The sequence below is a fragment of the Hylobates moloch genome, unplaced genomic scaffold (genome assembly GCF_009828535.3).
Source record: "Hylobates moloch isolate HMO894 unplaced genomic scaffold, HMol_V3 SCAFFOLD_19, whole genome shotgun sequence".
NCBI classification, from domain to species: Eukaryota; Metazoa; Chordata; class Mammalia; order Primates; family Hylobatidae; genus Hylobates; species Hylobates moloch.
The window spans coordinates 8,254,611-8,265,232 of NW_026652294.1; the positions used below are offsets into that span (position 1 = coordinate 8,254,611).

Here is a 10,622-nt window from a genome sequence, read left to right on the forward strand (position 1 = left end):
TTGGCTTACTGCAACCTCCGCCTCCTGGGTTCAAGTGGTTCCCCTGCCTCAGCCTCTCGAGCAGCTGGGATTACAGGTGCGTGCCACCACACCTGGCTAATTTTTGTATTTTTAGTAGAGATGGGGTTTCACCATGTTGGATAGGCTGGTCTCGAACTCCTGACCTCAGGTGATCTGCCCACCTTAGCTCCCAAAGTGCTGAGATTACAGGCGTGAGCCTCCGCGCCTGGCCTGAAAATAGTTTATAACTAACACATCAAAGCCAGTGATTTCAAGGGTTATGACTGCTTCAGAGAACACTAAATGTATTTAAGATTATTGGAACCCTCACACACTGGTGGTGGGAATATAAAATGGTACAGCTGTTCTGGAAAAATAGTCTGGCAGGTCCTCAACAGGTTAAACCTGGGTGCGGTGGCTCACACCTATAATCCCAGCACTTTGGGAGCCTGAGGTAGGAGGATCACTTGAGACCAGGAGTTCGAGACCAGCCTGGGCAACATAGTGGGACCCCCCATCTCTACAAAATAAATAAATAAATAAATAAATAATAAAATAAATTAAAAAAATATTTAAAGGTGAAACCTAAAGTTACCTTACGATCCAATCATTCCACTCCTAGAAATATACCTGAGAGAACTGAGAATGTATGTCCAAAGACCTGTACATGAATGTTCATAGCAGTATTATTCATAACAGTCAAAAATTAGAAACAACCCAAACATCCATCAACTGACAAATGGACAGAATGTGGTATATCCACATAATAGAATATTATTCAGCCATAAAAAGGAACGAAGTACTTAAAAAAAAAAAAAAAGGAATGAAGTACTGATACAGGCTGCAAGGGGCTGAACCTTAGAAACATTCTCTGAAGTGAAACGCATCAGATACAAAAGGCCACATAGTATATGACTGCATTTATATGAAATGTCCAGCACAGGCAAATTCACAGAGAATTTGAGAGTCAGTAAGCGGTTGCCAACAGATAGGGGAAGAAAGGATTGGGGAGTGACCACGAAACAGCGTTTCTTTTAGGCATGATAAAAATGTTCTAAAATTAGACAGTGGTGATGGCTGCGCAACTCTGAACATCCTAAAAATTACGGAAACATATACTTTAAAAGGGTGAATTGTATGGTATGTGAACTGTATTTCAACAAAGCTGTTATACAGAAGTTTGCATGAGATTTTTAAAAATCAGGTGATACAAAGATATATATTAAGTAAATAATAGTACAATCGGGGTTCAGTGGGGTGGGGGGATTCAGAAATGACGCAACAATTCCTTTAGGACAATGAAATAAACCCAGCTTTACAGTTATGGAAACTGAGGCTAGATCGGAAGGAAAATGGGTCGCCTGGGCCACATCACTCCTAAATCCGGTGTGAGTCACAGATCTGTTCAAATCCAGAAGCCTACCCTTACCAGCAGACCACCCTGCTGAGATGAAAGGGTTACCACATGGAGGCTAGGGAGAGGTGTCCAGCCACAGCCCGGTCTGGCAGACAGACATGCAAGGGAATGTCTCTTGGGAAGTGAGAAAAAGGGCTGGCTAACTCTGTGGGGTTCAAAACAGGAAGCACCCAACAATACCAGGAGAATGCCAGGGAAGGCTTCCCGGAGGAGGTGCTGCTTGAGGGGGCTTCTCTAGGATAAGTAGGAGTTCAACAGCCCGCCTCCTCAACATCCCCAAGGACATTAAGTCAGGAGGCCTGTGAGTGAGTTTCAGCTCTGCCACATCCTAGCTGTGGGTCCTAGGGTCACGGGCAGGTGACCTCTCCAAGCCTCAGTCTCCCCATCTGTAAAAGGGGAAGGGGGCAAGATGTTAGGCACGGTGCTTTCTACTGACTGTGCTGACGTGGATGGTTCCTTCCCTAGGGAACGGGCCTTTGAGTGGGAATGCCAGACCTCGACCTCTGTCCCATCTAACAACGACTCTGCCAGGTCAGGCGTGCTCAGCCTCTGAGCCCATGCTCCCCGTCCCCTGCTACCCGTCCCAGCCCCGGCTTTCCGGGCACCTCCCATCCAGCTCACACTGAGAAGCGGAGGTTATGGAGGGAGGTTGGGGGCGGGGGTGGGATCCTCGGGTCAAATTCCTCTCCGCTCCCCACCAGTGACCTCCAAGTTCACTAGGGCTCCCAACCCCGTGCTCCCAGCGCCCACCTCCCCAGCCGACGATTTCCGCCCCCAACGCCTCCACTTCTGACGCTCCTCGCAACTCCACGGCTGCTGCAAGTTAACTTCCACGCGCCCTGACGCCCGCCTGGGGGTCCCCGCGCGCCTGAGCGGGGTTGGGGACTCCGAAGGCGGGGACGCGCCGCCCTCCCCCTCAGTCCCCCCCAACAGACGCTGAGCGTCTCCCAGGCGCTGGGTCCGAAGCGGGAAGCGCGGTAACGGGGGCCCGGTGGGTGCCGCACCCCGCGGAAAGCGCTCGGGACGCCGAGCGGGTGCGGATCCCAGAACCGCCCGCCCGCGCCGCCTGCCTGCCTCCCAGATCCCAGCTCCCAGCCCCGGAGCCCGGGCAGTCGCGCCGGGCCCGGAGGCAGCCGCCAGGACGGAGGGCTGCCAGGCGCCCGAGGCCGACCCGCACGGCCCCGAGCCCGCGCCCCCGGCTGCAGCCCGAGGCCACCCCTGCTGCCCCAGGGCCACCTACCGTGGCAAGTCGCGGCGAGGCAGCCCCGCGCACCCAGCGACTCCCGGCTCTCCAGCCGCCCCAGCCGGGGAAGGGGGAGGTGCCCGCGCGGGGGGCGGGGCCGCGGCGACGTGACGTACGGGGGCGGGCCCGATACGCGGCCCCGCCCCGCCCCATCCCCTCCACTGCGCCTGGCGACCGCGAGGTGAGCAGAGGCTGGCAGGGGAGTTTCCCGGAGGCTCGCCCCGGGAGCCCCGCCCCGCCGCCCTGGAAGCCCCTGTCTGCTCGCTGGCTTACCCCTAGGACGGGCAGCTCACCACTTCTCCCGGACAGTTCTGTTTAAGAGAAGTTCCTTTCTGCCTGTAAGCAATGAAGTGGAATGATCACCAAAAAGTGGTATAAGAAAAGAAAAGTAGACCTGCAGCGGGGTGTATTTGTGCTGCTGTTTGTGTAAAACACGGAAAAAGGAAAGGGGTGGTCTGATGTATAGTCATACACACCAGTGGTTTGGGGGGGGGGGTTGTGGATATACCACATTCTCTCCATTTATCAGGGATTTTGCCCTGACATCCCTCCACCACCACGACATTTGGCAATCTCTGAAGACATTTTTGGTTGTCATAACTGGGGAAGTGGAGAGGCGATACTGGCATCTAGTGTGTAGAGGCCTGGGATGCTGCTAAACATCCTGCGGTGCATAGGACACCCTTTCCACCCCGGCCCTGCCACTACCCCCCAAAAAAAACCCGGCAAAAAATGCCGAATAGCATAAAGGTTGTGAAGCCCTAATATACACACATGAAACAAAACTCCTGACTGATAAATCTCAGCACAGTCTAAGTTCTATAACCTTTCAGTGCTTCTGCTTCTTCATGTGTAAAATTGGAAAAATAATAGACCTATCTATGCATCATATGCTTGTGCATTGAATACCTGAAGAAAAGGTAGGGTAGGCATGCAGGCTTACTTTTCACTGTGAACTTTGGTTCTTTATTCTCTTTTAACTTTCTATTTGCCATATGTATATATTATCTGTTTAAAATAAGTTTCTGGGCCAGGTGCGGTGGCTCACACCTGTGATTCTAGCACTTTGGGAGGCGAGGTGGGCAGATCACTTGAGGCTAGGAGTTCAAGACCAGCCTGGCCAAAATGGTGAAACCTTGTTTCTAATAAAAATATGAAAATGACTTTGGGAGGCCAAGATGGGTGGATCACATGAGGTCAGGAGTTTGAGACCAGCCAGGCCAACATGGCGAAACCCTGTCTCTACTAAAAACACAAAAATTAGCTGGGTGTGGTGGTACATGCCTGTAGTCCCAGCTACTCAGGAGGCTGAGACAGGAGAATCGCTTGAACCTGGGAGGCAAGGGTTGCACTGAGCTGAGATCGCACTGCACTCTAGCCTGGGCAACAAGTGAGACTCCGTCTCAAAAAAAAAAAAAAAAAAGTAATCCCAGCACTTTGGGAGGCCAAAGTGGGTGGATCACCAAGTCAGGAATCCAAGACCAGCCTGACCAATGTGGTGAAACCCTGTTTCTACTAAAAATACAAAAATTAGCTGGGCATGGTGGTGCATGCCTGTAGTCCCAGCTACTCAGGAGGCTGAGGCAGGAGAATCGCTTGAACCCAGGAGGCGGAGGTTGCAGTGAGCCAAGATCATGCCACTGCACTCCCAGCTGGGCGACAGAGTGAGACTCCGTCTCAAAAAGAAAAAAAAGAAAAAAAAATGAGCAGGGCATGGTGCTGCTCACCTGTAATTTCCCCTACTCGGGAGGCTGAGGCACGAGATTCGCTTGAACCCAGGAGGCAGAGGTTACAGTGAGTGTAGATCGCACCACTGCACTCCATCCTGGGTGAGTACACACACACACACACACAGAAACTAAGGCACACAGATATTATTAAGTAATTTGCCCATGGCCAGCCATGTGTTCATTCATTGGTCATTCATTCATTCATTCATTCATGTGTCCAATAAATAGTGCTTGCCATATGGAAAATGCTGGGACTGATAAAGCTGCCTCCATGGAGCCAGCCATTACTGGTCTGGAAACAATACAACAACATTACATAGTGTTTATTGCATGCATGTTAGAGACTTCATATGACTGATCTGATAGACACATAAATTAAACACCAGCAGGGTGTCTTATAATGTCCTTTTGTGGATGAAAAAAATGGAGATCAGAGGAAGAGGTCTGAATGGGGGCATTTGTTTAATAACATTCTAGCAATGGTATTTCCTGAGCTCTCTGTGCTAGGCACAGATTCAGCAGCTAACAGGAGGACAAAGGTCCAAGTTGGGGAAGCTAGATCCTTCAACAAGCCTTCACAGTGAAGTGAGCACCTGTAACTGATGAGGCAGGAGCAGCAGAGATTAACCTGGTCCAGGGAGGGAGGGCCAGGGGTGTATATATGCCAGAGGCATGGGTGGGGATCCTTGGAAGAGTGCACTGGTCACAGAATCCGCAGGTGCAAAGGCCTAGCAGGAAGGAAGCGAGTGTGGGGCCTTGCATGAAGTGCAGAGTGGACAGGATGTGGTGGAGGTGAGAGAAGAGATCAGAGGTATCTGCAGGGCTGGATGCTGCAGAGCTTTGTGGGCCGTGGGAAGGAGTCGGGGCTTTTCTCTTGCGGTGATGGAGAGACAGGGGTGTTCGACAGGGGAAGGGCATGGTGGGCCTGACTTTCTGCAAAGATCCTTCTGGTGCTGCATGAAGAAGAAACAGGCAGAAACTGGTTTGGACGGTGTTGAAATAATTCAGGAACCCAGAGAGGGGATGTGGGCATGGAGGAGGCATTTTGGTTCCAGAGATGTTTGGAAGACAGAATTGGCAGATCTCAGTTGAGAGGCTAAGGAGGAGGATCAGAATGATCGTCTCGTTGTCTAGGTTGGGACTTCTCCTCTCAGTACCCCTAGCTCAGTGAACCTTTCCAGGTCTCAATCTGTCTGTCGCCTCCTTGAGGAAGGCTAACTGCCCCTCAGGACATCGTGGTGGACCAGACACCAGACTGTGCAGCCCAGGAATTTGATGTGACTTTGAAGGCAGACAAAATAATTCATTCCTCCTGTCTGCATCTTCAGCTGGGAACACCTAGAGCAGACACCTCTTCTGTCTTCCTCCCCAACCTGTCTTCCCAGTGTCTAGGCAAAACCCAGTACTTAAGAGGTCTTCAGTCAATATTTATCAAAAGCAGGAAGAATAGATGTAGCATAATACACATTGATCCAAAAATTCTTTCCAGCTCTGACATTCAAGAGAATGAGGTTGATGCTATGTCAATAACTACACTTTAGGCCAGGCTCAATGGCTCACTCCTGTAATCCCAGCACTTTGGGAGGCTGAAGAGGGAGGATAGCTTGAACCCAGTGGATTGAGACCAGCCTGGGCAACATGGTGAGACCTTGTCTTTACTTTTTTTTTTTAATTAAAAATTTTTTAAAAACCACTTTATTTATTTTTATTTTATTTATTTATTTTTTTGAGACAGAGTCTCACTTTGTTGCCCAGGCTGGAGTACAATGGTGTGATCTCGGCTCACTGCAACCTCCGCCTCCTGGGTCCAAGCAGTCCTCCTGCTTCAGCCTATTGAGTATCTGGGATTACAAGCATGTGCCAATATGCCTGGCTAATTTTTGTATTTTGAGTAGAGATGGGATTTCTTCATGTTGGCCAGGCTCGTCTCCAACTCCTGACCTCAAGTGATCCACCTGTCTTGGGCTCCCAAAGTGCTGGGATTACAGGTGTGAGCCACCATGCCCAACCACAAAAAACACTTTATTCAGGTGCTTGCTATATGCTAAACACCTTATAATTATTGTATTTAAGCTGATCATTTACCCTTTCCAAGCTTTTGGTGTTTTATTATCATTACTCCCATTTTACAGATGTGGAAACAGAGGCTCCAGCAGGTAATTTGATTTGGCTGAGGATAATAGCTGGTAATTGTCAGAGCTGGAATGCAAACTCAGGTCTCTCTGACCCTTTCTAGTACACTGATAGAAGGCAGTGGCTCGGCAGTGGGCAGGAAGTAAAAGTAAGTGAGCAGGTTTTCTTCTGCTGGAAGGGTGTAGTATTATTCCTAGCTGGGGATCCAGGCTTCACAAAGCATTCATTGATCCTGAGTATCTGACCCAGGTGATTGGCTGTCGTGGAAGTGTGGCTCTAACAAGGCTCATCTCTTTAGAACCTCTGCAGGGCACCCTGGAACCGTGTCTTTTCCCCAGAGCCCAGTTGCTGTGTATCTATCAGCATCTCATGCTGGCACAAAAGCATTCAATGCCTCTGGGTGATCCTCCTGCCTCCACCCCACATATACACACTGCTGGCATTGGGCTTGTGCTCCAGTGTCTAGAAGATTATGGGTTGCCTCTTGTCGATGAGAATGAGAGCCGCTCTCTCGTAATCAAGATGCTTTGCCTTTCCAAAGGCCTGAGACTCAAAGATTCACAAGCTGGGATCTATCTAGCCTTGAAACAATATGAAGTCCCCAATTTCCTCAGGCACTGTATTTTAAAGCCAGTGTTTAGGGACACTCCTGCTTGAACCTGGGAGGTGGAGGTTGTGGTGGGCTGAGATCGTGCCACTGCACTCCAGCCTGGGCAATAGAATGAGACTCTAGCTTAAAAACAAAAAACAAAAAACAAAAACAAACAAATAAAAAGCCAGCATTTAGAGCAGTCAAAATTGCCTTGGAGAAGTCCTCAAAAAGGCTGAAGGCAACATAGCCCCTTGGGAAGTCCAGCTTCAGTGGTTTCCGTCAATATTAGACTTGGACTCATCACGATTTCTTGGGTTGAGCACCTGATGAAATGAAACCTTAGTTTTGGTTTGAAGGCAAAAGTGTGGCTTATCTTTAAGCTCTGAAATTCTGCTCCAGGTGGTGAGATGCTCACGTTTTGAGAGATATGTTGAAACTAGGACCCATGGAAGGAACACCAGGTTTATGGTTCCTAAGTCACACTCACTCTCAGCCTTACTACATGATATTTTCTTTAACTTGCTTCTTTTAGTCTTTATTCTTTCTTTTTTGCTTATAAGTTTATATGTCCTCCTTTGTTATTACAAGGCATTTTGTTTATTCATAAATTCATTAGCAAACAATACATTAAATATAAAATGACTTTAATTGTTATTTTCTTCTGGTGTTTATTTTGCCAAGTGTACATATCTTGTTTCAGTGATGCTAATATGCACATTTTAAAATGCCTGTGAGGCCAGGCGCAGTGGCTTACACCCGTAATCCCAGCACTTTGGGAGGCCGAGGGGGGAGGATCAACTAAGGTTGGGAGTTTGAGACCGGTTTGACCAACATGGAGAAACCCCATCTCTACTGAAAATACAAAAAATTAGCCAGGCATGGTGGTGCATGCCTATAATCCCAGCTACTCGGGAGGCTGAGGCAGGAAAATCGCTTGAACCTGGGAGGCGGAGGTTGCAGTGAGCCAAGATCGGGCCATTGCACTCCAGCCTGGACAACAAGAGTGAAACTCCGTCTCAAAAAAAAAAAAAAATGCCTGTGAGATGAAAGTGATCCAGAAGACCTGGACTCTGTGTTTTGTTTTTAATTTTTTATAGATATGTAGTCTCCCTGTGTTGCCCAGGCTGGTCTCAAACTCCTGGGCTCAAATGATCCTCCTGCCTCAGCCTCCCAAAGTGCTGGGATTGCAGGCGTGAGCCACCATGTATGGCCTTGTTTTTGTTTTTAGAGACAGGATCTTGCTCTGTTCCCCAGACTGGAGTGCAGTGGCACATTCATAGCTCACTGCCGCCTGGAAATCATGGGCTCAAGGGATCCTCCTGCCTCAGCCTCCACAGTAGCTGGGACTACAGGCATGCACCACTGCACCCAGCTTATTTTTTATTTTTTGTAGAGATAAGGTCTCACCGTCTTGCCCAGGCTGATCTCAAATTCCTGAGCTCAAGTGATCCTCCCACCTTAGCCTTCCAAAATGCTGGGGTTATAGGTGTAAACTACCACGCCAGGCCAGAATCTGGACTATCAATGCAAAGAGATTTTATTTTATTTTATTTTTGAGATGGAATCTTGTTCTGTCACCCAAGCTGACATGCAGCGGCACGATCTCACTGCAACCTCTGCCTCCTGGGTTCAAGGTATTCTCCTGCCTCAGACTCCAGAGCAACCGGGATTACAGGTGTGCACCATCATGTCCGGCTAATTTTTTGTATTTTTAATAGAGATGGGGCTTCACCATGTTGACCAGGCTGGTCTCAAACTCCTGACCTTAAGTGACCCACCTGCCTCGGGCTCCCAAAGTGCTGGGATTACAGGCATGAGCCACTGTGCCTGGCCGCAAAGAGGTTTTAGAACTGACTTAACTGATGAATTTCTAGTATGTTTACCTTTTATAGGACTTATCAGATTGATATACTGAAAAAAAATCTGTTATGTCTAAATAAGTTGAAAATAATTCTTTCAATAAGTATAAAAATTCTGAGTGATCAGAAAACAATTGTGTTATATTTTGATTGGTAGTATTTCTCTTTTTCCTCCTGGAATTATAAAATCATAGTGCATCTTACCAACAATAGGACCTTGAAGGTGAAGAACTATGGAAGTTAATTTCAGGGGGCTCGTATCATTGTGAAGCTGGACTCCACTGGAGTAGAATTTAGAGCTTTACTCACGTAACTTAAGAACTTAGAATGGGGATCCACGTGGCTTGGCTTTGGAATTGGAGAATCACAGAAGCTTAGAGATAAATATCAGAACCTTAGAGAGTCATGGAACTTTGGAACCTCAGAATCTTGGGGCTTGATGGGTATTTGAGCTGTCGTTTTATAGAAGGGAAAAACAAGTCCCAGGGAATGGAAGCAATTTGCCTAGTTCTTTCCAACTTCTAACAGTACAGCAGGGTTAATACCCGTATATTCCTGATTTCTGTCCATGAATCCTGGTCCGCAGACAGCCCTGTCTTCTAGTCCAAGATGCTGGCCAAGAGTGTTGAGGTGGGGAGAATCAAAGTGAGACGAGGGAAGGTGAGTGAGACCTGTGCAAGATTATGTGAGGTGGTGTCTCAACTTTGAAGCTCAGCAAAACCACAGGGTGGGGTGTCATGAGGCCCTATCTTTCTTGCCAGCTTTATCTCCCGACGTACAAGTGTATCCATCCCACCCTGCGCTTCTGCCCACACAACCACCAAGTTAATGTTCTCACCTCAGTAAGCTTCACTGGGGCCCACCACAACTCTCTCAACCTCTATGCCTTTGTTCATGGTGCTCCAGGGCTGCCAAGTACAGCTGTGCACGTTGGGCACAGCACAAGGATATCACATTCACATGGTAGACATCCAAGATTTATACGAATAATTTCTAACAGATGGCAGTAAAATGTCTTGAGGAAGAGGCATCTTTTTATCATTTGCACAAAGGTGCCATATGGAGTAGCGGAGACACTGCTGTTTGCTCTGCCTGGAATATCATCTCCCCTATTCTCCATCAAGCAAGTTCCTGCTCCATCTTTCAAGGCCCCCTTCAGATATTCCCTCTTCCAGGAAGATATCCATAGCAACCCCCACACCCCGTTCCACCAGGCTGTCTGCATAGATTAATGATTAATAGCATCAACCAATATTAACTGTTGATATGGGAAACAATAATGTCTGGCAGAGATTTCCAAATGAGATGATTCTTGATGGACCCCAGCCTCAGGATTGAATAACACTGAATCAGATACAAGAAAGCGATGCTCTTTTCAACCTTTATTGATTAAATCAAGGAGGAAAAAAGTCTCAGTTTGGTGCAAACATCTTTCACACTTTTCTTTTTTTGTTAGTTGTTTTTTTTTTTTTTTTTTGAGATGGAGTCTCACTCTGTCGCCTAGGCTGTAGTGCAGTGGTGCGATCTCAGCTCACTGCAACCTCTGCCTCCTGGTTCAAGCGATTTTTCTGCCTCAGCCTCCCAAGTAGCTGGGATTACAGGCACCCACCACCACAGCTGGCTAACTTTTTATATTTTTGTAGAGATG

The 10,622-nt window shown here is 48.1% G+C and overlaps 2 protein-coding genes across 3 annotated transcripts in view; one reads left to right on the forward strand and one right to left on the reverse strand.

Annotated features, from left to right (window-relative positions):
• TPST2 (tyrosylprotein sulfotransferase 2) overlaps positions 1 to 2,712 on the reverse strand; it is a 64,604-nt gene extending 61,892 nt beyond the window's left edge. The window contains exon 1 of the mRNA XM_032139050.2: positions 2,658 to 2,712. The gene's annotated coding sequence lies outside the window, so the exon portion shown is untranslated. The remainder of the gene's footprint in view (positions 1 to 2,657) is intronic.
• A 152-nt stretch (positions 2,713 to 2,864) lies between these two features.
• The window catches only part of CRYBA4 (crystallin beta A4), a 39,984-nt gene continuing 32,226 nt past the window's right edge, over positions 2,865 to 10,622 (forward strand). For both annotated transcript variants that reach the window (XM_058431628.1, XM_058431629.1), the window contains exon 1: positions 2,865 to 2,998. The gene's annotated coding sequence lies outside the window, so the exon portion shown is untranslated. The remainder of the gene's footprint in view (positions 2,999 to 10,622) is intronic.